Below are 26,659 nucleotides of genomic sequence, written 5' to 3'. Positions count from 1 at the left end.
ATAAAGAGAAATTGATTAAGGGTGAATAGGGAAAGTCATAAATCTTGCCTATAAATTATTGTCCACAAAGGAAAACTCTAGCAGTTTTGGGCACTGTTATGGGCATGTCTTTCAGAAAATAAATCTGTGGCTCGACATTGGCATTTTGTCCAAGCTGTTGGTGAACACGATCAGTTTTACCAGAGGCTTGAATTTGAGTTCCATTCAGATCAATCTCTTCAAGCCAGTGATTCACCTGTAATGAAACACGCTCATCAGGTAATCCTCAACCGCACAAACAGAAAAACAGGGAAAAAAGACAGCCAGAACAAAACATAAGAAAGAGAGCAATAAAATAAGAAAATGCATCTAGACAAAAGGTTCCCAAAAATTCTGGGGAACAATATTATTATTATTTATAGTGATAAAATCATCCAATCTTGTTCATGGGTTCAAAAAAATACAAGATAGAGGGACTGGAATTGGTTCTAAATGCATGGAGATTCTATCATTTGCACTGTACACTGCACAATTGACAAAGCCAAATTAATCTTGAAACAATCCCAATACTAAACTGATAACATGCTCCACCATAAAACCAATTCCGACCGAACGATTGTTTTATCTGGTTTTCTGATATCCGGCATCTACCAAAACACAGTCCTCATAAGCCACCGCATCTGTCTGTGATGAGAAAATGTCATCCAAAAGTATAGCAGTGATATTGGATCTTCCATCCAAATTTCCATAGCCTTGAAGTATTATGTAAGGACAAGCTTTCTTTCTGAAAGAGAAATCTTTCTGCTTAGTCTGTTGCAAGGAATGCACAATAGAATCTGAATTCTCAACCGTGTGAACATTCTCCATTACCTTCTTCCCAAGCACATAACTCTTCTGAATAAGATATGTAAGCAGCACACTGTCTGGAAATGGATTCCTACTCGTTCTCTGCAATGAAACTCTCACTATCATAACGTTGGCCAAATGCCTAACAGGCTGGATTCCGCCAAGTATTACCCCACTGTTCAACAATTTCATCTCCTTCCACCTTTTGTCCAGCGAAGTCCACAATTGGTTCCCATAAACGCTCTCAAATATGCCCTACATCCTTACACCATTACTTCTTTTACTGTTCAATCCAGAATCAACAATGTTTGTGCCATTCTCAGGCATAGGATCACTCCAGGTCATGTCCTCTTTAGTCAGATAAAGCCCGTTCTTCTTCCTAACTACATCCATGGCATCACCTAAAACCAAAACCCACTTAACTTCCGTCAAAAGAACATGTTTAAACTTATGCCTGACCTTAACCAACAACATCTGATAACATGCCCATCTTCTCAACTGAATGGGGGCTGATCCAGAAACCCAATCAAAGCATCATCGGGATTAAGCTCTGAGACATCGAAGCCCACAATGGATCCCCACACAGGCTCAAAATACATAACTTCAGATCCAGTGCTCTGATTCCCATTATGCGATCCCCAAAGGGGCTCATTCGCTTTTCCATCTCCCACACCATAATTCCTATCTTGGGCAGCCTTCTTGAATGCACCTGAATTGAATCTACTAATTTTACATCTAGAAACTGCCCTCGCCACATTAAATTCCCCTCCACCCTTATTAATGACAATCCTAGATGAAGATAACAGCTGCTCAGACTTGCCCACGTGACTGATATTCACGCTGGTTCTTGGCATTGTTTGTTGGGCAGAAGCCTCCCTGACTAGGCTGTTAAACAACTTCATGAATCTCCTGTTCTCTTCCTCAATCGCCCTCGAGATCTGTGGAGGAATAGGACTCCATGGAAACACAATAACAACATCTACCGTTGCATTCATTCTGAATCTGTGCAGAGTCCTGAGAAACCATCTGAGCCCTGGTTGCCTGTAATCCACGAGCCCCCACGAGACCCCATTGCCTGCAACGAACTCGAAATCGTTCGGGAGTGATGGGTTAGGATTTAATAACTGTTCTTTTCAAACTACTTTGCATTTACATGATCGAACGATTACACACCTTCTGATCGTCTAACATATAATCTAACGAGCCACAGCAATGACAAGTGGACAAGAGGAACGTTTTTTAGGAGGAAACATCTTACAGTGTAATTGTAAAGATCAGAGGCGCACAGCACACCAGCACAACTCAGAACACTGAACACAAGAACATCTGAGCACTTGCTTCATTCACATATTCAACAGATATATATACAAGCTGGAGAAGTTTCTGGAGATCAGTTGAGTCGGTGGCTTGCTGGAGAAGCTTCCCTGTTTTCAACGGTTTCTAGAATCAGCATTAAATCGCTGTTGAATATTTGTGGCAGGTAGTTGGAATTAATTAGTTTCTTCCAACACTCCCCCTTAATTCCAACTACATACAATAAACAAGACACTATACTCTTAATGGTCATGCCTGCTGGTCTAAGTCTCAGCTAGGCTTACAAAACATTTCATTTAACATTTCATTTTTGTCTTCTTGTGAAAGGGTCCATGCTTGTTCATTTGTTGATGCAACTTCATCTTCACTTTTCTTGCCATAAAATAGTGATGGAGCTTCTCCTTTCTTGATTGCAGGTTAACATTCTTCAACATTGCTTCACGTTCTTGGGACCCATACTTGTCCTTAATGCTTGCAATTTCTTCAAGTTTTGATGCTTCTTCCTTATTGTCAATATCTGCACACTCAAAAACAATGTTAGATTCATAAACAAAACCATATTGATTTTTGTCATCGTGCGCTTTGGAAAAACCTTTGCTTCCTTCATCTTTCTTTGCTGACATAGTTGGTTGAGTCATGTCTTCAACCTCTTTCGCCAATTCTGTTACTGCAAACATGTTGTCCTGCATTTGATTGGTGTATGGAGGTAGGCAACTCTTCTCACCAAACAACAACTCATCAATAAGATGCTTTTCATGCATCATATTTAACCACTCATCATGGGATACATAATTGTCATCAAATTTGACTTCATAATTTTCTGCATCACAGGTAATTTCTTTACTATCACATGCTACACTATTGTCAGTTAAAGACATACTTTCAGCCTTAATCCCAGCTATGATACTTTCAACACAATCACTTTTAGCTACAACACCTTCATCAACTTCAGCTTTCTCACTACCCTCCATACTGTATTTCATTTCAAGAATATCCCAAAATATTTTTGCATCACGTATTTCACCAAATTCATACAAAATATTGGACAAAATATTTTCATCTAAAGCTGATATGATGAGAAACAATGCTATTGCTCTTCTACACTTATCATCCAAATTCATAGAAGTTTCTTGGACAAATTTCCATAAATCTACTGAACCAAGCAATCCTTCCATTTTAATTGCCCAAAGCTTAAAATTTTTACCTGAGAAAATTGGCAGAACTGGCATTAATCGTTTTAGTATTGCATCAGTGTCTTCAAATTCTTCTATCTGATTCAGATCTTCATTAGGCTTAAATTCTGGAAACATTTCTAATTCTTCTGCAACTTCTGCCATTTCATTATTTTTCTTCAAGTATTTCAGTTTTCTCCGTGATTGTTTGAGTCTCTTTTGCTTACCCATCACTCTAATCATAGAGTCAAATTAAAAAATAATTTGCAGTAAATTCAGACATCAAGGAGACCATTCTTATATTTCCAGGCTCATTACATCAAAGCGAAAATCATAATGCATACATAAGCAGATCCCCATATAAGTAGCAATTCTACTGAACAAATTTTTACGACAAGATAAATCAATTTCGCTTAGGCTGCTGACCTCACCTAAAGGATCCAGATCACCACAACTCGTGCAGTAGAAAGAATATTTCCTGCGTATTAATCCTTTCTTCCCAACAAAAATGGATCAAAATGATCAACAAGATAATTCCCAGCTCATTAAATCTAAGTGAGCCTTGCAGCATCCACCAATCTTGCTACTGTCAAATCCAAATTCACAAATTGGCTAAAGGCACAAATGCCATACCTGGGAAAATGACGCTTTGTATCATGAATATACATTCACTGCCATTTTTTTGCATAACCGCAGAAGTCAAGAATCATATACATCTTTCTCTGCAAAACCCCAGTCTGCTCAACACAGCAAGCAACTTTCACGGCTACCCACAGCTTTTACAGTGGGCTCTCCACAGCTACCTGAGGCACGCCCTTGGCAGCCTCACAACGGCTCACAACTCCACAGCACCTTCGAGCCTCACTCTACTTCGAGCTCCACAACGCCTTCGACACAATGTGCAGATGCCAACAAAACAATGGCACATCAACAGATCGAGATTTCTTAATGCAAGAAATATGGGGCAAACTCCACGTTCTTCCATGCAACAAGAATTTTTCCCACAACAGTAATTAAAGTAATACTTGGTTTGGGCCAACGAACATTGCTCCTCACGCTTCCGCTGTGCAATACTTCTTGGCAGCACTCACAGCCACCTCAAGTGCTCCGATACCATATCACACACCCTCAGCTCAAACAGGTTCACTCTTCAACAGCAGATCCGGCCTCACGCATACACCACTGGGCCTTCCTCACGGCTCACCTGCGCTCTCACCCAAGCTCAAACCCTGAGCTCTGATACCATGTAAAGATCAGAGGCACACAGCACACCAACACAACTCAGAACACTAAACACAAGAACATCTGAGCACTTGCTTCATTCACATATTCAATAGATATATATACAAGCTGGAGAAGTTTCTGGAGATCAGTTGAGTCGGTGACTTGCTAGAGAAGCTTCCCTGTTTTCAACGGTTTCTAGAATCAGCATTAAATCGCTGTTGAATATTTGTGGCATGTAGTTGGAATTAATTAGTTTCTTCCAACATTATTCCAAACTCTTAAAACACACCACAAACACCTAAAGCGGAGGTGCCGAAATCACTGCATTCTGATCATTAACCATTACAAATTACAAACTCAACTAACCTTTCTTTTAATTAATAAACTATATAACCATATTCAACATTACTCCTAAATATTTCTTCACTTAATATTATGTCATCCCTAATTACACAACCAAAAAAAATCTCTTACCAATTTGTACCCAAATTTATTATTATTATTATTATAATCCTTAAAACACATTAATCACAATTACTAAAAATTATAAACTCAATTAATACTTTTAATTAATCTATATAATTATATTTAAAATTAGTGTTAAACATTCAACCACAAACATTCTACCATTCCCCACAAACAAAAATATAATAACTAAAATGTTCCACTACTTATAGTCAAGCTGCTTTTAATGAAAATGGTGTACATAAATATACATATAGGTACACTGAACTTTATTAAATAAAAAAAATAAAAAAAAATTAATAAATATACGAATATTAAAAACTCCTTATGGAATAAATTTGCCTGTAACAGTGCAGGTTAGTTGAATTTCGACCTGGGACAAAGGGCAAAGAACAAATTAAAAATACGCAAACTCATATCACCCTCTCCACGCGGTTTTCGTTCTCCAAGCCAGCCGACGATACATACACTATCGGTTAGTTTTTTTTTTCAAGTTTTCTTGTATGTTTTTGGGGTAAAAAATGATCCAAAATCTGATAGCGATTTACGATTTATTTTAATTTCTATAATATCGACAAAGTATGTTAGAATATTTTTGTTACACTGGAATTGTTTTTTAGAGGTGGGAAATTTGTTTTAATGGTTTTCGCACTCTCGCAAGCTTTGGAACTATATGAGAATGTTCCTTTTTTAGTAGGAGCTCCAATGGGAGCTTGGGAAAGTTTCAGGAGCTTTGAAAATTGTTTTGTCTAGAGTTCTGGCATTCCCTAAGGTTGGGGAATCCAAGACCTGTAGAGAAATATGTTGAGCTGCCCACAAAACATGAGCCTATGTTGAAACCTTCGCAAGAAGAAAGGCCAAAGACATCCTTAATTGAGAAACTAGGGCAATCTCTTGATGGGTTAAGAAAGCATGTGGCACCTCGATGTAAGTGCGATACATGTTGATGAGTATTTCTTTTGTTGTTTATATATATATCACAGAAGATTGTTTGCATATTGTATGTGGCAGTGAATGCTTAACCATTGAAGTTGCTTTACTTTTTCTCTTAAGAATAAGTGGAAAAACATAGGTAAAACTGTTCCTTTGTATTTTTAAGGCAGATTGTTTCAAAGACTGGTCATGTGTCACACAAACGATAATAAACTTGACATTTTAATATTATATATATATATATAAAAGAGAGACTCAAGGATAGAGACACCCAGAGAATATATTTATATATAAGAGAGATCATATATTTAAATTGATTTGAATATTTGAATATTTGATTCAATATTAATTTTTATTATTATATAAATTATATAATTAAAAATATATTATTATCGCTTTTGATTAATCGTTTCTTGTAAATTTTAGAGAAACCCCTAATCATTCTCGACACCCGTACCCAAGTTAAGTTCCAGGAACATTTTAAAAACTCGTGCAACATAGTAATATATATATTTGAATGGAATATTTTTCACGAATAAGGCGTCCGCCACTTTATACCAATAGTTGTCTCGATTCAAGGATGCATACCGACACATGCTAGTTGAAATTGCAACACGACGTCATAGGAAACACGGCTCTAGTGAATCTAGATCTCTCATCTGTTGTTCTCCGCTTCTGCTATTTTTTTCCACCTCTAATGACAAAGATGACCTGTAGAGCTTTCAAAGGAGAATATATGCTTATGGCCGTGAGTTTCATTGTCATTATGTTCAACTATAATTCCTAAGTTGGTGAATTTTCGGAAGAACAAGATTGCCAAAGCTATTGGAGGTGGAAGACTTGGTTCATTCTATCTTGATGTATTTTTTTTCCTTCTTCTGTCCTCCTTTACCTTAGGTAATGAATTTTACTTATATTTCCTGTATTTTAACATTCATTGTATAATCTAACTCCATATTATAATTTTTTCTAGTTCTTTTACCTTCTCACTGGTCTAAATCTTGAAACCCTATTATACTGTTTTAGTTTTGATATGCACATTTTAAGGTTGACTTGCCTATTGAAAAAATTTGATACTCATTTTTAGGTTAATTTCTCCTCAATAGTTCTTTAGGGCAACATGAACTAATTTGACAATGACAGGATCAAACAGTTCCTCAATATATTTTTCTCATGTTTTTCTAAAAGTCTTGGGTCCACTATGCCACTTAGAGTTACAATTCTCCCGGGTTACTCAACATACTCAACTCCGTATTGTGATCCTTCAAATGTATAGTCATTTAACACAAACAATTCTTATGACTCTAAGAATGGTCTTGCACAGACATTTCACTGCCATTAATAATCAGTTGAGCTTCCTGAGTCAGCAAATTGTCAGAAAGAAGAGGAATGCTAAAGCAATTGGAGGCAGAAAGACACTGTGCATTCAACCTAGACTGAATAGTTCGTCATCTTGTGTCCTCGCACACCCTTGTTAATTTTTGTTCCTATTTCCATCTTGTATTTTGATATTCTTTTTATTGAAATTTCAGGCCTAATCTCTGTAGTTTAAAAATTATATTATAATCTCTATAGGTCATGATCTGAAAATAATTTCCTTCTCTGTTCAATAAACAGGTGAATCCAGAATGCTTTGTCATCTTGATTTTGCTAGCTTAATGGTTGTCTCTCTCCTTCTCTCGGAAGAGTTATGTTGTGTGGAGCGCTCTATGAGTTGTGTGGTGTTGTTTCAATGTGAGTTGTGTGGTGTTGTCTCAATGTGAGTTGTGATATGTGTCATGTGCTAGTATGTAAGTTTGTGGATGTTTATGTTTGTGGGTCTGTGATAATTGAGAGAGGGAGAGAGGGAGACCATGGCAGTGATAATTGAGAGAGGGAGACCATGGCAAAGGAGGGAAAACATGATTCATAGATGATGTCTTCACGGTGAGTGTCTAATGTCTAATGTTGAAAGGAAATCTATATTCATGTATGGAATTGTTATTTGATTCCTTGTCATTTTTTTTCTAATGAGTTAAAGTTTACTATGCAGAAACTAACAATATTGCGGCACACTAAACTAAAGACTCTGGTTAGGCCCACAATGAATAAACAAGCCTTCCCCAACGAAGAATTTCTATAAATCGAACCCTTCAACAATGATTTTGTTGGCCAACAAAGTTAAGGTTAGTGCATTTTGATTAATAACTTGATTTCTTGATTTGCTGGAAAATCCTATAACATTAAAAAATACACATATTTGATGCATGGAGATTTTACTTATAACATTAAAAAATACACAACCCTTTCTATGCTCTTCTTTTGATATTTGATGCATGGAGATTTTACTTTTGCTAAGTCTATTCTCATCATCATAGTTGATTTTTTTTTTTCTATTTTATTTTATTTTATTTATTTATTTTTATTTTTATTATTTATTTTTATTATTCTTATTATTATTTTTTTTCGTTGTTATATGTAGTCCTTCTTGTGCTATTCTGACCACATGAATTTTCCTATTGTGAAGAAAACCAAACAACTCTTTTAAGATAAAGTTAGGGAAAATTCTTTTTAAGCCTATTTGCTAGAATTATTGTTGAAATTTTGTATGCAATTTCATAGTGAGATAGGCCTATAATCATCAAATTTGTATTAATCATTTTGCTTTGGAATTAGAGCTATAAATGTTTATTAAGTGCACCCACCAAAAAATTTAGATTCTTCTATCACTTTTAGCAACTCCTCTTCTCGGAAGTCATAGAAACACAAATAAAATTCCACCATCCAACCATGTGGACTCGGACTCTTTGCCTTCTTAAAAGATTGTAGAACTGATTTGCGTCCCTCTTTGGTGACTTTAGCTTCAAGTTCCTTATTTTGTTGTTCTTTAATCTCTTTTATGTTTGCCTTAGGAGATTCTTGGAATAAACTTTTGAAATGCCTTACTCCTTATGCTATCTTTGAGAATTTTCTTAGCTTCCTCCATTCTTTCTTTACTGAGCTCCCATGAACTTTTGATGTTCCTTCGATGTTTTATGTAGTTTTGGAAGAATTTAGTATTCTTGTTGCCCTCAACAACCGCCAAGTAGCCCTATTCTTCAATCTTTACTTTACTTGTTCCTGATCCAATAGTTTCATTTTGTATTCCTTTTTAAATTTTTTAGATTAGTATTCTCCTTGTTTGTAAAGACTCCTTCCTTATTTGTTTCAAGCAATTTCTTGGTTTGTTCCTTGGTCTCAACAAGATTTTGTAGAGCTTACCAGGCTTTTTTCATTGCCCACTTTTCTATTATGTTTTAAACTTTCATCAAATTTATTGCAAATTGATAAATAGTTTTCTCCCTTGTATGAGTTTCATATTTTTTCCAATCATGAGTGACCAAATTATTGAAACTCTCTTCTCCTAGCAAATTATGGTTAAATTTAAAAGGGTTCTAGGGGTTTCTTCTCATCTTTTTCTAATTGTAGCAATATGGCTAGATGGTTTGAAGATCTCTCCACCCCTACCCTCTTCCTCACTCTAAAATTCTGAGCTTGTAGTAGCTTGGACTTGCGATAACCCTAATTGCTCGCGTGTGTGACAGAAACAAAGATATTTTTGGTCTTTCTTGCTTGACAATTGTTCCTTCCTTCCTCGCTAGGGTTTATCTTCTCTTGCAATGGGATAAACCTTCCTTTTGTGCCTTTCACACTTCTTTTCTTCACTAGAATTGTAGATTGAATGCTTCTTGGATGGATGTCGAATGTCTCTTCTATATATAGTCTTCATGTGAGGTTGAACAACCTTCATGAGGCCGACTTGATAAGAGGAGAAGGTCGACTTGATGGAGGAGGCATAATTTATATTTTTGACATAAAAACAAATTTCTTTCTTGATACAAAAAGCCCAAGAAGGGTCTATTACATGATGACAAGGATTATGACTCATGACACAACCCTAGAAGCACTCAATGGGTGCTTTGACCTATAAACATAATAATTTGAGCATGAAATCCATGCTTATAAAAATATTTTTTCTTTGATATTTACAATAATTTTCTTTTCTTCTCTTTACAAATACATAAGAATTACATCAGCCAAACAACAATTATGAAGACCGATACTAGTTACATTTTCAACACTCCCTCTTAACTAGGGAGGTATTCATAATTGTTTAACTGGTACAAGGATAACCTCAAGTTGAAATGTTCCAAGAAGAGTACAACAACATATACAATGCTAGATACCATCTAGGCCAAAACTGCCAAGGTATCATCTAGGCTTCCTACCAAGGTACCAACTCAACAAGAATCTAAGTGTCATCAAGGCTACCTGCCAAGACACCAACTCAACTTATCAAGGATCCAAGTGTCATCTAGGCTACCTGCCAAGACACTAATTCAAGGATCCAAGTGTCAATTACCAAGACACTAACTCATTAGGGATCCAAGTGTCATCTACCAAGACATTAACTCATCAGGGACCCAGGTGTCATCTAGGCTACCTGCCAAGACACCTACTTATCACGGATCCCAGTGTCATTTAGGCTAATATATCAATTTCAACAGATCTCTGAACATCATTGATGAGCCCCAAAAATGGACAAATATTTGGGCTCATCCAACCTCCTAATTTGACTTAATCCACCATTCTCATTTGTTTATTGCATGTTTTTGATTAATTTTATGTTAATAGAGTGAATTTGGTTAGTCATTATGCCAACAAGTCTAATGGGTGCTTTGTGTAGCCTTTTTGGTCAACTTGGAGACAAAATGGAAGGTCTTAATGAGCACTTGGCAGCCAAATTCGTGGGAGAACAAGCTAGAGGATTTGTAGGAAGGTGTCCCCCTCATTTATGGGCCCTTACCTCGAATTCTCCACCATCAGCTCGGAGTTCAAGGGCCACCGAATCAATCAGCTCAAGGGCAGCCAAGCAAGTCAAGTTGGACTGCTGTTAACTACAAGTCTTGGGCAGCCAAGTCCCTAACTTTTAGGAGGACTGTTGGGTCCTCAAATTGTATAAATAAGAAGGCTTGGGGCCTCATTTTGGTTAGCTAGTGGGTAGTCATTTTGTGTAGCTAGTTAGTCAATTTGGGGATAGCTAGTTAGTCAATTTGGTTAGTCATGTTGTAGCTCGGTTTTTGCTCCTTGTAAGCCAGTTTTGGCATGTCATTAGATTCATGATTATTCAATAAAGACAGGCAGCTTTTGATCCAATTCTGAGTTTTTAAGAGAGCAATAGACCTCCTCTGTTTTGTAATGTTAATTTCTTTACCATGCAATTCAAAATTACAGGTTTGCTGAGTTAGTTTTTATGAGATTGAATGAGTTTAGCTTATGGTTGAATTGCTTTCGGTTGTTTAGTTAGATTAGCAGGTTGATAATACATTGGAGCTCCAAGGAAAAAGGTTGAGGAAGTCTCCACTGCCATCTCTGTTTGGAGATTGGAGTGCAGCCTATACCAACCACAAAAATACGTAGTTCTTCACTTTATACATGCTGCAACATAGTCTCGTTTATGATAGATCTTTCCATGCACTTCACTCTTGCACCATACACCTTCATCACAGCTTCATGCACATTCCTCTACACGCTTTATACTGTTGTTCATTGGTTCACCTTCCAACTCTTTCATTACCACGTAGCTTCATCCTTTTGTCCTTTTGTTGATCCCATCCTTCTATCCACCAACCACTTCGTGCACTCATTCTCTGTCCTATTTCTCTGCCCTGAGTCATCACAAGTCTCATCTCCACCTTACCTATCCACCCAAACCATTCCATCCCTTCACCATCACCCAAAACTTCCACTTACAGCACATCCTGTAGAAATCCCTGAGTTTCCTGTAGAATCCCCTGCAGACATCCTGTAGGAGGCCACTCACTCAGTTGCTGAGCCTCTGAACGTGAGGAACCTCTATGGACGGATCCTGAGGATCCTTGGGGACCTCTCCTAGCCTCCCCAACCTTTCCCAAGCTTTCCTTCCTCCTTGCACCTCCTCTGCACAACCAAACCCTAATAAGAACAAAATCACAATCACTTCATTCACTTAAGAAAGAAATACCCAAACATGTCTTTTCAGATGCAAGTAGCTTAGATTCATGCAATTTCACTTACTAGAAGTAATGGCAGCATTGGTAGAAGTTTCATTCACATTCTTTGCATCATAGAGGTTAGACTAGTCAAATTAGGGTTTCCTAGGGTTTCTATGCTTTGATTTGCTTTCAGTTCGTTTTTGCCAAGTAGATTAGTTTTCTTTGAGATAGCTTTCGTCCATCATTTAGCAAGCTTCTTCTGAGAGCCTATAGAAGTTGGCTTGAGCCCTAGCGGACTTGTGCCAGCTGACCAAGTGACAGCTGCGACAAGAGCTAGTACTTGTGCATACAGCACCGTCGCTTCCAAGTTTGTACGAACTACCGGGTTGATAAAATTAAGAGACAGGAAGCCCCAGGAGTTGTAGCATTATTGCTACAATACTGGAGCTCACCATCTTTTTGGCGCCGTTGCCGGGGAAGCGGCAGAGTATTGGTGATTGTTGCTATTCTTCTATTTTCCTTTATAACCTTCTGCTAAGTAGTTTATTTCATTTCCCTTATGCAATTTCATTTATGCAAAAGTAGATTAGCATTTCTTGCTTTCATAGATTAGTATTTCCTGCTTTCATAGATTAGCATTTCCTGCTTTCATAGATTAGCCTTTCCTGCTTTCATAGATTAGCATTTCCTGCTTTCCTAGATTAGCATTTCTTGCTTTCATAGATTAGCATTTCAATTCCGCAATTTCATTTCTGCAAGCGTAGATTAGCATTTCAATTTCGCAAGCGTAGCCTAGCATTTCATTCCTGCAATTTCATTTGAGCAAAATAGATTAGTCCTTTCCTGCTTTCATTTCAATTCCGCATTTTCATTTCAGCAAGATAGTTAGTTGCAGTTCAATCTATTTCAGTTTTGCAAGTAGAAGTAGAAAAAAAAGAAAAAAACAACCAAAAAGATTTCATTTCATGCTTTGTAGGAGTAGAGATAAGTTAGAAAAATGATTGCACAACCCCCCCACTGCTTCACACAGCCAACGTTCTTCTTCGATGGCTGTGATGAAAGAACCCCTGGGTGGACATCAAGACATATCTGAAGAACCTCTAGGGGAGAAGAAGAAAGAAACACTCCTCTGAAGCAAATGGCTACAAGCAGAAATGATTGGAGCAGTCCCTTGTCCAAAGATGAATTTGAAAATCAGATCGAAGGTTTCAAGAGTGATATGAGGCAGTTTCTTGCCATGCAACTGGATACCTTGCGGATCCAAAAGAAGCAAGAAGAAGCCAAGAGGGCTTTGGCCATTTTTTGTCCTAGGTGCACTAGAAAGCATCCTTGGAACAAATGTCCAATGCACTCTCTAGAAGTGTGTTTCATCTGTGAAGAATACCATCCTACAGATCAGTGCCCTTCCTTGCCCAGAATCAAAGCTACATATCAAAGAGCCAAGGGAGCCACTGAATCACTCTGTTATATGAACCAAAGGAGGCCACATGGACCCGTACCCTACCAGCAGGAACTACAAGGGACACCCGAGACCTATTATGACCCTTACCAAGCCACCTTCATGCCTTCTTGGGGTCCCCCTGCTCATCCTTCCTGGTCTACACCTCCTCCTTGGTCATATCCTCCTTGTTCCTTCACAGATCCATATTATGCCCAACCAGCTGCTCATTCGTTTCACTCTTATGCTCAGCCACAGCCTCAGTGGAATGCACCTTATCAAGAGTGGAGGCCCCAGTACAACTCTCATCCCGCTCATTTTCCTCCACCACTTGCTCATCCACAACCATCGCCTCCTCCTCCACCAAGGCAACCCCAAATGCCTACCCAACCACAATGCCATCCATCTCCATCTCAATTTCACACCTCCACTCAAATACCCGTACCATTTCCAAAGCCATACCATGGAGCAGCTCAACCCAATTGCAAATCTGAGGCACAACATGTGCAAATGATTCTTCGTGAGCTCAATGATCTTCACCCAAGCTCAGGTAGAGTGTTGCAAAAGAGAGAATCTATTGACAACATTGAAGGACCAAAAGCAAAAGAAGATTCAAGAGATGAGATCAAAGAACCATGGGCTGCACTTAATGAGGAAAAGAGATCAGAATCAGAGATCGAGAAAGCTTCCTCATGGTTACCATCAAATCCTCCATGTACTCAAGAGAAAGATCAGCAAAAAGAGGAAGATCAGAAGGTCATGATAGAAGGTGACATGAAGAATGATCCAAATCAGCAAGATGACCAAGGATATCAAAGCTATATTGAGATATGGTTTCAGAGGGTCACTAAGTTGCAGCAGCACTCTCCTCCTCAGCTATGTTTTGTACTCTCAAAGTCAGATCATTTTGTCTCTGAAAGTTGGATAGTTGTCCAAGCATGCATTTCGAGCCTTCACATCATCTTGTCTCTAATCTTGATGTGCACATGGCTCCATTGGAAGTATGCTTATACTTGAAATTGATTTTGTTTTTCAAGTAGGGTAGGGTAGAAAAAAAAGTAAAGAAATGAAAAAATGAAAATAGGATAAAAATAAAAATCTAAGGTGAAAACCCCCTCGGAGGCGCCTTAGATTGGCTCATTGATTGAAAACCTCCATGAGGCGGTCAATGGGTTGGAAAGAAAAGAAAATAAAAGGGAATAAGATCCCTGGGTGAAAACCTTCCTTGGAGGCGCCCAGGGCAGGCAATTAGGGTGAAAACCTCCATGAGGCGCCCTAGTTGTTTTTCAAAAAAAAAAAGAGAAAAAGAAAAAAGAAAAATAAAACTAATCTCCATTGGCTAATTTCAGGTTGCAAGAAGGACGTTTCATGGCAGGAGGAGCACTCAAATCAAGGTCAAAGGATTTTTTGTGCCTTCTACAGGAAGTTTCGTATCTTCTACAGGAAGCTTACAAAAAAGCCAAATTGATCTCCGAAGAGGACCTGAAGGCTTGGAATATGTCCATGAGGCCTACACTCATCCATGTTTCCACTCCTCACCCCTTTTCCATCATTTTTTTCATGTCATTATGCTTCTTTCCTCAAAACTGTGTTTTCTACAGGAAGCTCTGTATTTCTACAGGAAACATCCTGTAGAACCTTTGGACGAGCCAAATTCAATCTCAAAAGTGAATCTAATGGTGGGAATCTGTTGATTAGGCCTACAAGCACTTGTGTGTCCATCCCTTGCCTTTCTCCATCATTCGTCCACCTCATTGTGCTTCTCATTGTGCTTCTACAGGAACTTCCTGTAGAAATTGAGGGAAACTAGCCATGGATTTCAAAAAGTGGTTTGGCGAGCATGGTAGCTTCCTCAAAGGTTCAGAAGTCCTCCTGCAATCTTCCAACTCCTCCTCCATCATATCCATACCTGCATCACAGCCAAAATTCATTTTGTCATCCCATGCAAGCACATGCAAAATGCCTGGAAGCCAAAAACACATAGAGAAGAATTTGTTTTTGCCATAACTTGAGAACCATGCATCCATTTGACAAACCATTTTATGGGGGATTGTACAAGGTCGATGACAACATGCCTGAGCAGTTTCATGCAATTCCGATGCACGGTTTCCAAGAAATCAGCCTCCATCACCATCAGCCATTTTTGCATTTTCTCCATATCCGTGCATCCGTTTTAAAACCTGTTTCATGGGGAGATGCACGTGGGTGATAGTAGCCTACCCAAGCAGTTTCAGCCGATTCCGATGCACGGTTTTAGACCTCTGAAATCTTCAGCCATTTTCCAGTTTTCTCGAAATCCGTGCATCCATTGATCACGAATTTGCTATGGGAGATGCCTCATGATGGTAGGAACATGCCCACCGAGTTTCAGCTCAATCCGGTTTGCCGTTTGGGAGAAATGGCAAAAAGAAGTTCTGGTTTTGTGACCATGCAGCAGCAGCAGCTTGAACGGGCAGAGTTGAACGTGGAAATGATTGCATGCACTCAGATCCGGCCAGAGGACACCTGCACATGAAAAAAAAAATCAAGGATTAGCAGCCAAGCCACATGCAATCAGAAAAACTAAGAATGCAGCAGCAAAATCAGAGCAGGCAGCAGCAAAAAGCTCACGGCAGCCATTCAACTTCGAGGTATGTGACAAACTCATTCCTCTATTGCATAAATTTAATTCGAAAACTGCATGAATTAATGGAATGGTGGGATTAAGCCACGAATTAGCGACGTTCAGCTGATTGTCGTCCCCAAGAACTCAGCGGGCAGTCACGTAGCATGGTCATTCACGTGAAACTGAAAAAACACAGCCAGTCATGGATAGTTTAAACTCCAGTGAAAAAAATGGTAAGGGATCACAGGCAGATGGAACTGCAGAGGACGAACAGTTTGCATGGGCTAAGCGCAGGTCTCTGCCACCTCACCACAAATCACGCAGTGAATAAAGGAATGCTCGGCTGAAGACTCACGTTAATTGTTGTTCAGGTACACTTGCTAACTGTTGTTCATTTACACTTGCAAATGTTAAACTCACGTCCTTCATCAAGTTTTTGGGCTTGTTAACAATTCTCCTGCATGCAAAGATCATTCAAAGGCTGAATCACGCTCTACAGGCGTTTCTACAGGATGTCGTCTACAGGAAAGTGCAGCAGAGTCTTCCCGAGCAGAGAAGCCTAAGGTTCTTCATCAAGTTTGGAGCTTGAAGAAAGATGGACAATTATCATATGGCCAAGGGTGAAAAACTTGCCCCTCCTTATGCTAGACGGGGTATAATTCCTCTTGCAATACCACTGTCAGAAGACCAATCAGGTGCTTTCACAGCTCTTCTAAAATGGCCAACCAGTCCAGAAAGCATGGAGATGCCCGTTGTATGAGTTCAGAAGTATGGTGTGTCACGTTTAGCTAAGACTGTAAGCCACTGATTTCAAATTGAAAATGAAGCTCTTGAAGTTTTGCATGTGGATCAATATATTCATAGGATTCTGGTAGAAGAAGATTGGAATGGCTATGAGGACGCAGCAAATAGCCTCTATGCTGCTTCAGGAGATGCTAGCTGAAAACTTAGAAGTTAGCAATGCATGCAGAAAACTTAGAAGTCAGCAACGCATGGTGAACCTATACATGGGTGTGAAGGCTTGATTTCGTAAAGTGGTTGTTAACTTGTGCAATTTATGTCATCCTCTGCAGCAAAAGCAAAATGGTTACAAGTTTTGGCTTCATCAAATCCTCACTGCAATTAGGTTCACCCATTGTAATTCCTCATATTTCTTACCTTTGTTACATAAGTCTACTTGCCAGCTGCAGCATAAATGTTTTATAGCAGCACATAAGTTGCTGATACAACGAGTCCAAATAAAAACGCATTCTGCTGCATGTTTCCCTAGCTCCATATTCCCATGGGTTCTTTGGGCATCCATGAAAGCTGCCACATTATGGCAGGTGATTCATATAGCATTTTGTTGATCTTCTGCTTTGGAAACATTCCTAGCTTGGCCATGGAGGTCAACTAGGCATATTGCTCCAATTTTATGTTGTGCTATGATCCTAATTAATGGGGGCAAATCATCAAATCACACTAGCTCAGAGTTACAAGCAGCAGGCAGTGAACAATGAGCAGGTTACATGTTCAGAGTTACAAGCAACAGGCAGTGAGGAAGAAGAGCAGGAAGGAGGAGGAGATGAAGGCTGCCACAGCCCAGCTGAAAGGAAAATCACCCACAGCCAAGCAGGCCGAAACAGTGGTGCTGTCTGTTTCTACAGGAAGTTAGCAGACTGTTTCTACAGGAAGATAGAGACCGTTTCTACAGGAAGCCAGTGAACTGTTCTACAGGAAGTTTGAAAAGAGGGAAGCCAAAGGAGAAATCGGCTGAGTTGTTAGCCAAGGAAGCCACCAGGGCCATCAAAGACAAGGGGAGAGATTTGGTTGCTCAGAGGATGAGCAACACTTTCAGTAGGGGGGTGATGATGAGCCCCAAAAATGGACAAATATTTGGGCTCATCCAACCTCCTAATTTGACTTAATCCACCATTCTCAGTTGTTTATTGCATGTTTTTGATTAATTTTATGTTAATAGAGTGAATTTGGTTAGTCATTATGCCAACAAGTCTAATGGGTGCTTTGTGTAGCCTTTTTGGTCAACTTGGAGACAAAATGGAAGGTCTTAATGAGCACTTGGCAGCCAAATTCGTGGGAGAACAAGCTAGAGGATTTGTAGGAAGGTGTCCCCCTCATTTATGGGCCCTTACCTCGAATTCTCCACCATCAGCTCGGAGTTCAAGGGCCACCGAATCAATCAACTCAAGGGCAGCCAAGCAAGTCAAGTTGGACTGCTGTTAACTACAAGTCTTGGGCAGCCAAGTCCCTAACTTTTAGGAGGACTGTTGGGTCCTCAAATTGTATAAATAAGAAGGCTTGGGGCCTCATTTTGGTTAGCTAGTGGGTAGTCATTTTGTGTAGCTAGTTAGTCAATTTGGGGATAGCTAGTTAGTCAATTTGGTTAGTCATGTTGTAGCTCGGTTTTTGCTCCTTGTAAGCCAGTTTTGGCATGTCATTAGATTCATGATTATTCAATAAAGACAGGCAGCTTTTGATCCAATTCTGAGTTTTTAAGAGAGCAATAGACCTCCTCTGTTTTGTAATGTTAATTTCTTTACCATGCAATTCAAAATTACAGGTTTGCTGAGTTAGTTTTTATGAGATTGAATGAGTTTAGCTTATGGTTGAATTGCTTTCGGTTGTTTAGTTAGATTAGCAGGTTGATAATACATTGGAGCTCCAAGGAAAAAGGTTGAGGAAGTCTCCACCGCCATCTCTGTTTGGAGATTGGAGTGCAGCCTATACCAACCACAAAAATACGTAGTTCTTCACTTTATACATGCTGCAACATAGTCTCGTTTATGATAGATCTTTCCATGCACTTCACTCTTGCACCATACACCTTCATCACAGCTTCATGCACATTCCTCTACACGCTTTATACTGCTGTTCATTGGTTCACCTTCCAACTCTTTCATTACCACGTAGCTTCATCCTTTTGTCCTTTTGTTGATCCCATCCTTCTATCCACCAACCACTTCGTGCACTCATTCTCTGTCCTATTTCTCTGCCCCTGAGTCATCACAAGTCTCATCTCCACCTTACCTATCCACCCAAACCATTCCATCCCTTCACCATCACCCAAAACTTCCACTTACAGCACATCCTGTAGAAATCCTTGAGTTTCCTGTAGAATCCCCTGCAGACATCCTGTAGGAGGCCACTCACTCGGTTGCTGAGCCTCTGAACGTGAGGAACCTCTATGGACGGATGCTGAGGATCCTTGGGGACCTCTCCTAGCCTCCCCAACCTTTCCCAAGCTTTCCTTCCTCCTTGCACCTCCTCTGCACAACCAAACCCTAATAAGAACAAAATCACAATCACTTCATTCACTTAAGAAAGAAATACAAAAACATGTCTTTTCAGATGCAAGTAGCTTAGATTCATGCAATTTCACTTACTAGAAGTAATGGCAGCATTGGTAGAAGTTTCATTCACATTCTTTGCATCATAGAGGTTAGACTAGTCAAATTAGGGTTTCCTAGGGTTTCTATGCTTTGATTTGCTTTCAGTTCGTTTTTGCCAAGTAGATTAGTTTTCTTTGAGATAGCTTTCGTCCATCATTTAGCAAGCTTCTTCTGAGAGCCTATAGAAGTTGGCTTGAGCCCTAGCAGACTTGTGCCAGCTGACCAAGTGACAGCTGCGACAAGAGCTAGTACTTGTGCATACAGCACCGTCGCTTCCAAGTTTGTACGAACTACCGGGTTGATAAAATTAAGAGACAGGAAGCCCCAGGAGTTGTAGCATTATTGCTACAATACTGGAGCTCACCAATCATCCAGGCTAAGACCAACACAAACAAGGGATCTAGGTACCATCTAGGGTACCTGCCAAGGTACCATCCCAACAAGGACTAAGGTGTCATCTAGGCCAATATATCAACTTTAACTGAGATCTCAATACCAACTAGGTAAAGACACCAACCCTCTTAGGGATCTAGACATCATCAAGGTCAAGATATCCACCCTAAAGAGGGATCTCCATAGCAACTATACCAAGATACCTTCCCTCACATATAAGATGTCCTCCCTTACAAGGATCTAGATAGTGACTAGGCCAAAGCGGTTGAATTTTCACGACCTTGGGTCTAGGTTAGAGTCTTAAAATCACTGATAATACCAAACCAATAATCTCGAACATAAACTACTTTGCACAACGGAAATATAAAGTAGTAAATCACACATGCACAGAACATAGACAACTTTTTAATTTTTCAACCCAACTTTGTTATATTAACAATGTACAATACAACAGTCTAGGGATCCTGTACCAGGGATAATGGCCCTTAGTACAAGATACAAATTGGGGCTTAGTATCAGTCCATCAACAACCAATCTGCCCTCAACAAGATACTCTGACCGTTTAGCTGATGTAGAGCTCCTCACAACTGCCTTGGTCGTACCCTGTACCTCCTTGGTCCTGCGGCTCTCGATCTACAGCTCGTACCTCTATTAATGCTCCAAGTCCATCTTGTCACTGAATCTTGGCTATTCAATCTTCTCTCTAGTTGTGCCTTTGTCCATCAAGGCCTAGAGACTCCTATCGAGTTGTTCACAGATCCACTTGTTCACAACTCTCAATCTGCCCATTATTTCTCCCCAGCTACTCAGGGACTTCAGCCCACTATGGTCTTCATGTGCTACTCCGATGAATACCAACATAAGGATCGGAGGACTGCCACCTATCACTGCAAGATGTCCATCTTGTTGAAGAATCTAGGGCACATGTAGTTAATGAGATTCTTCTTGACTTGATAACTATTTGTGAGGATTTTTAATTTTCTTATTAGCACAATATTCTCGTTGACAGTATTAGAGTGTGTATTTCTTATTTCATCAAATAGCTATAAAAAACAAAGAGACGACAACACAAGATGTTGGCATTTTTCCAGGGCCAGAACCTCTCCCTCTTGGAGAGGAAAACCCGCACATAATTCTTCTTATAGAGATTCCAATTGACGAACACCAAGACCATGACCCTTGACTATCTATGCCACTCTAAGACCAAGACACCAATCCTCTTCTTTGTCACTATTGAAGTCATATTCATCACTGCTGCTTCACTGAGGTCATCATTACAGTAGTACCATTGCCGCACCTTCATCTAGATGATTGTTGCACTTTTACTGAGATCATCACCATGTCAACTAGATCTTTATACTCACCTTGTCTTCATCGAGATCATGACAATGTTTACATGATTACTTCCATGAGAGTATAGTTGTGACTTAGAATGTGTGCCGAGACAGAGAACATTATTGCAGGATCACCGCAGTTCTTATCATAATAGTTATGTCAATAATGTGATTATGTCTCTCTTACTGATGTCTTCACTGAGATTGTAACTATATTCTTCTTGCATCGAGATCACAGTTATGTCGAGAGTGTGAGAGAGTGTATCCCCTATCATACCCATCCAAAAGTCATGGTATATTACTCCAACTGAGACACTGTAATACTGATTCATTTGAGATTCTTGTAATACTGACTTGACTGAGATTTCTAAGAGGTATGCGAGATATCTAAGACTGTGTTTACTTATTGTAGTCACCACTGAAACTTCAGAGACATCCACAATTTTTATGCCTGTAATGTGGATACTTTCCACGCCTATATATAGTAGTTAGGTTCCATAAATAAGCCGACATGACCACTAAACGAGTGTGTCATCTTTTACCAGACAACTTGACAGTTATATGACTTTTCTTCATCATTTGTTGGCAGTCTTCTTCTTTGGAGGATGGTGCTCGTCTTGGAGGACTAATTGAAACTAGGTTGACCCATATTCACGCTCAAGAAGAGCTCTTTAACATGAATTTGATTCTTTGACTTTCCTAGACCTATGGAATGAGCAAGAAACTCATTCGAATAATTTACAAAAATAATATTCTTTTTCTTGACAAGTACAAAGATCAAAATTACATTTACAAATACCGAACCTAGTTACACTTTTCTTCAACACATCTCCCACAATGAACATGGGTTAGGAGGACTTCCCATCATCTGCTGTAGAAGTCCTTCTCCACACACAAGTCTTAGGCTCCACAACTGCTCCTCTAGTTTGTCGACCCTTGAGCTCAACAACTGCCTCTCTCACAACTACCTCTGTCCATCAAGGAGTTTCTCATCGAGCTCCAACTTGGAAATTATCACGTTGTCCTCCAGCAGCCCATAAGTGCCCAATCTCATGCACATTTGGTCTTATCTCACACTGCCCTCCAATAGTTCACAAGAGACCAAGTCCACGTTGTAGCATCTACACCTAGTTAGCACATCCCCACACTTGCGAGACCCTTACACATGGTTGCCCACAAACTTTGCCAATCTGCTCTTTTGCTTCTACAATAGAGGAGCTATTGCACAAATTTGGGCACATCAATATGTCCTCACCTAGGACACTATCAATCCATCATACACGGGTCCATCTGCAACACACCTTGCTGCTGTACTCTTGCCTTCCAATCTGATTTTCCTAATGTCACCATGGCTGCTTCAAAGGCCTCCCAACTATCCACGTGGTCTCTTCCAAACAACTTCTAAGGCCTCCTACAAGCAGCCCACAGATTGACCCATGCAATGGTCAACACTTTGACCCCATGCACAACAATATTCTGCTACAAGTATGCTGCTCAATCACTATGGAATCTATCACTAGTGTAGGGAATCTATCACCAAATCTTCCCCTCCTCCTTGACATCCACATGATGCCCTTAACTGATCCAAATCTGATCCTAGACTAAGATCCAACACCACTCCAAAACATCGCTGAATTGATGTTTGCTTCTATATTTGTGACAACCCCGGTTAGGGCACATGCTACAACCCTAAACCCTTATGACATCCACAAACCAACCCTCAAAGGGTTGTGGCATTCCTTGGGAAGCCTCCTTCTTGTCCATGCTACCTTCTTGAGGGGCTAGTCTACCTTGACAACCCTCTACGCACCTCTTGTTGTGTGCTAAGGCCTGCGACCTAGCACTGCAACACTAAATCATGAGACAGTCCCTACACATGCCTAAACACACCTATTTCTTCAATGTTTTGTCCCTCTAGCTCTTCAACCTTCACTGCCCAACAACTCGGCCCTTGAACAACAACTCGAACTTGTCTTAATAGCCCTCGAACAACCCTTAGAAGACAATCCGCAAATCAACCCTGCAAACAATCCTCTTCTACGCTACTTCTTGGCCTCCAAATAGACTATCTCCATGCTATCTTGACCCTCTCTTGCTATGGCTAGGGCATCTGAATTTCAAAGCTCTTTATTGGAGGAATGTCACATAAAATGGATGATATAAAACACTCCAATACACCTTGTATTTATACACATATAAGGGCTCAACGAATTGATGTAGAGACCCTTCTATTGGACTGTGTGTTTACACCAAGCCTACATGAGTTGGTAACCAATAATTAATTATTCGACTTCAAAAATTCATTTCTCTCTAACGATAATTTGGATTCGGATGATTCTCATTGCATTGGAATTGTATTGCCAAGCACTATCATCCTCATCCATCACATGTCATATCTTCATCATGGTTTTGGCCCAAATCATGATGGGTGCAAAATCCCCAAACTTGGACCTCAAGCCATTAAGCCCATTTGTGGCACATTGACCTCCAACCCTCGAACACTATGGCTTGGAGTACCTCCCAAGCTACACAAAAATCAAGACTCCCTCTTAGAGAGGGAGGTAATTCCAAGACTAGGAAGTAACCATCATCATCCGACGTCACTAGCCCATCTGGCATCCATCACTACAACATACCCTGTAGAATGAATCCGACAATCTCGGTAGTGCCTCTGCCTCATCATATACCACTCGTGAAAATCCCTCCAATCTCGGATATGCAACATCATGATCTGATGATGACTCTAGCTTGCCAACTTGTAGTCCATCACATGAAGCCATCTCAGTCAACCTAATCTCGTCCATGCCAAAGAAACCCTCGAGTTGTCCCAACCATCCATGACAAGACATAGGAAGTCCACGATCTACAAACCTCCACACAACATACTGAAGTGCACCAGGTTCACCACTGATCCACCAAAATTTCCAGCCCATCTCATCATGTAGTCCATCGAGACCACATCTCCATGTCTCCAATTGGACCCTCTACTCCATGATCCAGACACCCATAACTCCCTCTGAGTTGTTTCACTGTGCACACTTTGATTCACTGTCCCTCAAAGTAGCTCAGATATGCTCTGATACCATGTTGAATTTCCATGACCTTGGGTCTAGGCTAGAGTCTTAAAATCACTGACGATACCAAACCAAGAATCTCAACAATAAACTACTTTTCATAGCAGAAATATAAAGCAGTAAATCACACATTCACAAAACATAGACAACTTTTTAATTTTTCAACCCAACTTCGTTACATTAATAATGTACAATACAACAGTCTAGGGCTCCCATACCAGGGATAATGGCCCTTAGTACAAGATACAAAAATGGGGCTTGGTGTTAGTCCATCGACAAACAACTTGCCCTCAACAAGATACTCTGATTGTCTAGCTGATGTAGGGCTCCTCACAACTGACTTAGTCGTACCCTATACCTGCTTGGTCCTATAGCTCCCGATCTGCAACTCCTGCCTCTATTAATGCTCCAAGTCCATCTGGTCATTGAATCTCGACTATCTAATCTACTCTCTAGTTGTGCCTTCATCCATCAAGGTCACAACACATTGAGACTCCTATCGAGTTGTTCACATCTCCACTTGTGAACAACTCTCGATCTACCCATTGCTGCTCCTCAGCTACTCAGGGACTTCAACCCACTATGGTCTTCCTTTGTTGCTTCGATGAAGACCAACATAGGGCATTAAGGGATGCCACCTATCACTGCAAGATATCCATCTCCCATAATGAACACGAGCTAAGAAGACTGCTGATCATCTGTTGTAGAAGTCCTTCGCCATACACAAGTCTCGGGCTCCACAACTGCTCCTCTGGTTCGTCAACCCTTGAGCTCAACAACTGCCTCTCTCGCAACTACCTTTGTCCATCAAGGAGTTGCTCACTGGGCTCCAAATTAGACACTATCACGCTGTCCTCCAGACGCCCATAAGTGCCCTATCTCATCCACACTCAGTATTCTCTCACTCTGCCCTCCAACAGTCCACGAGAGATCAAGTCCACGCTGTAGCATCTGCACCTAGTTAGGGCATCCCCACACTTGGGAGACCCTTACACATGGCTTCTCATAGACTTCTCCAATCCACCCTTTGCTTCTACAATAGAGGAGCTATTGCACAAATTTGGGCACATCAATATGTCCTCGCCTAGGACACCATCAATCCATCATACACGCGTTCATATGCAACACACCTTTTTGTTGTCCTCTTTCCTTCTGATTTCATGTGCCTGCTATCACTTTGGCTACTTCGTAGGCCTCCCAACTATCCATGTGGGCTCCTCCAAACAGCTCCTAAGGCCTCCTACAAGCAACCCACAAACTGACCCAAGAAATGGTCAACACTTTGACCCCATGTACAACAATCTTCTGCTACAAGTTTGCTGCTCAATCAATGTGGAATCTGTCACTAGTGTAGGGCATCTAATCACCAGATCTGCCCCTCCTCCTTGACTTCCACAGGCTATCCTTAACTAATCCAAATATGATCCTAGACTAGGATCCAACACCCCTCCAAAACACTACTGAATTGATGTTTGATTTTGTGTTTGTGACAACCCTGGTTAGAGCATGTGATGTAGCCCTAAACCCTTATGACAATCCACAAATTAACCCTCAAAGGGCTGCGACATTATTTGGGAAGCCTCCTCCTTGTCCACACTTCCTTATTGAGGGGCTAGTCCACCTTGAAAACCCTCTACGCAACTCTTGCTATGTGCTAAGGCTTGCGGCCTAGCACTGCAACACCAAATCATGAGACAGTCCCTACACATGCCCAAACACACCTATTTCTTGAGATTTTTTCCCTCTAGCTCTTTGGAATTCGTTGCCCAACAACTCGGCCCTCAAACAACAAATCAAACTTGTATTAATAGCCCTCAAAAAACCCTAATACAATCCACAAATCAGCCTTGAAAACAATCCTCTTCTACGCTGCTTCTTGGCCTTCAAATAGACTTGTCTCCACGTTGTCTTGACCCTCTCTTGCTATGGCTAGTGCATCCGAATTTCACAGTTCTTCCTTGGAGGAATGTCACACAAAATGGATGCTCTAAAACACTCCAATACTCCTTGTATTTATAAACATACAAGGGTTCAATGAATTGATAAAGAGACCCTTCTATTGGACCGTGTTTACACCAAGCCTACATGACCCGGTAACCAATAATTAATTAGCCAACTTCAAAAATTCATTTCTCTCTAACCACAACTCAGATTCAGACGATTCTCATTGCATTGGAATCGTATCACTGAGCACTATCATCCTCATCCATCATATGTCATATGTTCATAATGGTTTTGGCCCAAATCACGATGGGTGCAAAACCCCCAAGCTTGGACCTCAAGCCCTCAAGCCCATTTGTGGCGCTTTGAACTCTAATCCTCGAACACTAAGGCTTGCGATACCTTCCAATCTACACAAAAATCAACTCTCCCTCTTAGTGATGGAGGTACTTCCAATACTAGGAAGTAACCATCATCATCTGACGACACTAGCCCATCTGGCATCCATCACTGCAGCATACCCTGTAGAATGAATCCGACAATCTCGGTAGTGCCTCTG

At 40.3% G+C, this 26,659-nt stretch overlaps 1 pseudogene; it reads right to left on the bottom strand.

The window, feature by feature from the left end:
* Positions 1-349: 349 nt before the first annotated feature.
* On the bottom strand, positions 350-2,112 carry LOC149189992 (uncharacterized; annotated as a pseudogene).
* Positions 2,113-26,659: the final 24,547 nt, after the last annotated feature.

Source organism: Pinus tabuliformis, chromosome 3_1, assembly GCF_031772625.1.
Source record: "Pinus tabuliformis cultivar Carrire ecotype Pingquan chromosome 3_1, CPIR1, whole genome shotgun sequence".
Lineage (NCBI taxonomy): Eukaryota > Viridiplantae > Streptophyta > Pinopsida > Pinales > Pinaceae > Pinus > Pinus tabuliformis.
The sequence above is the reverse complement of the archived record's forward strand: the minus strand, read 5'-3'. Positions and strand labels throughout refer to the sequence as shown.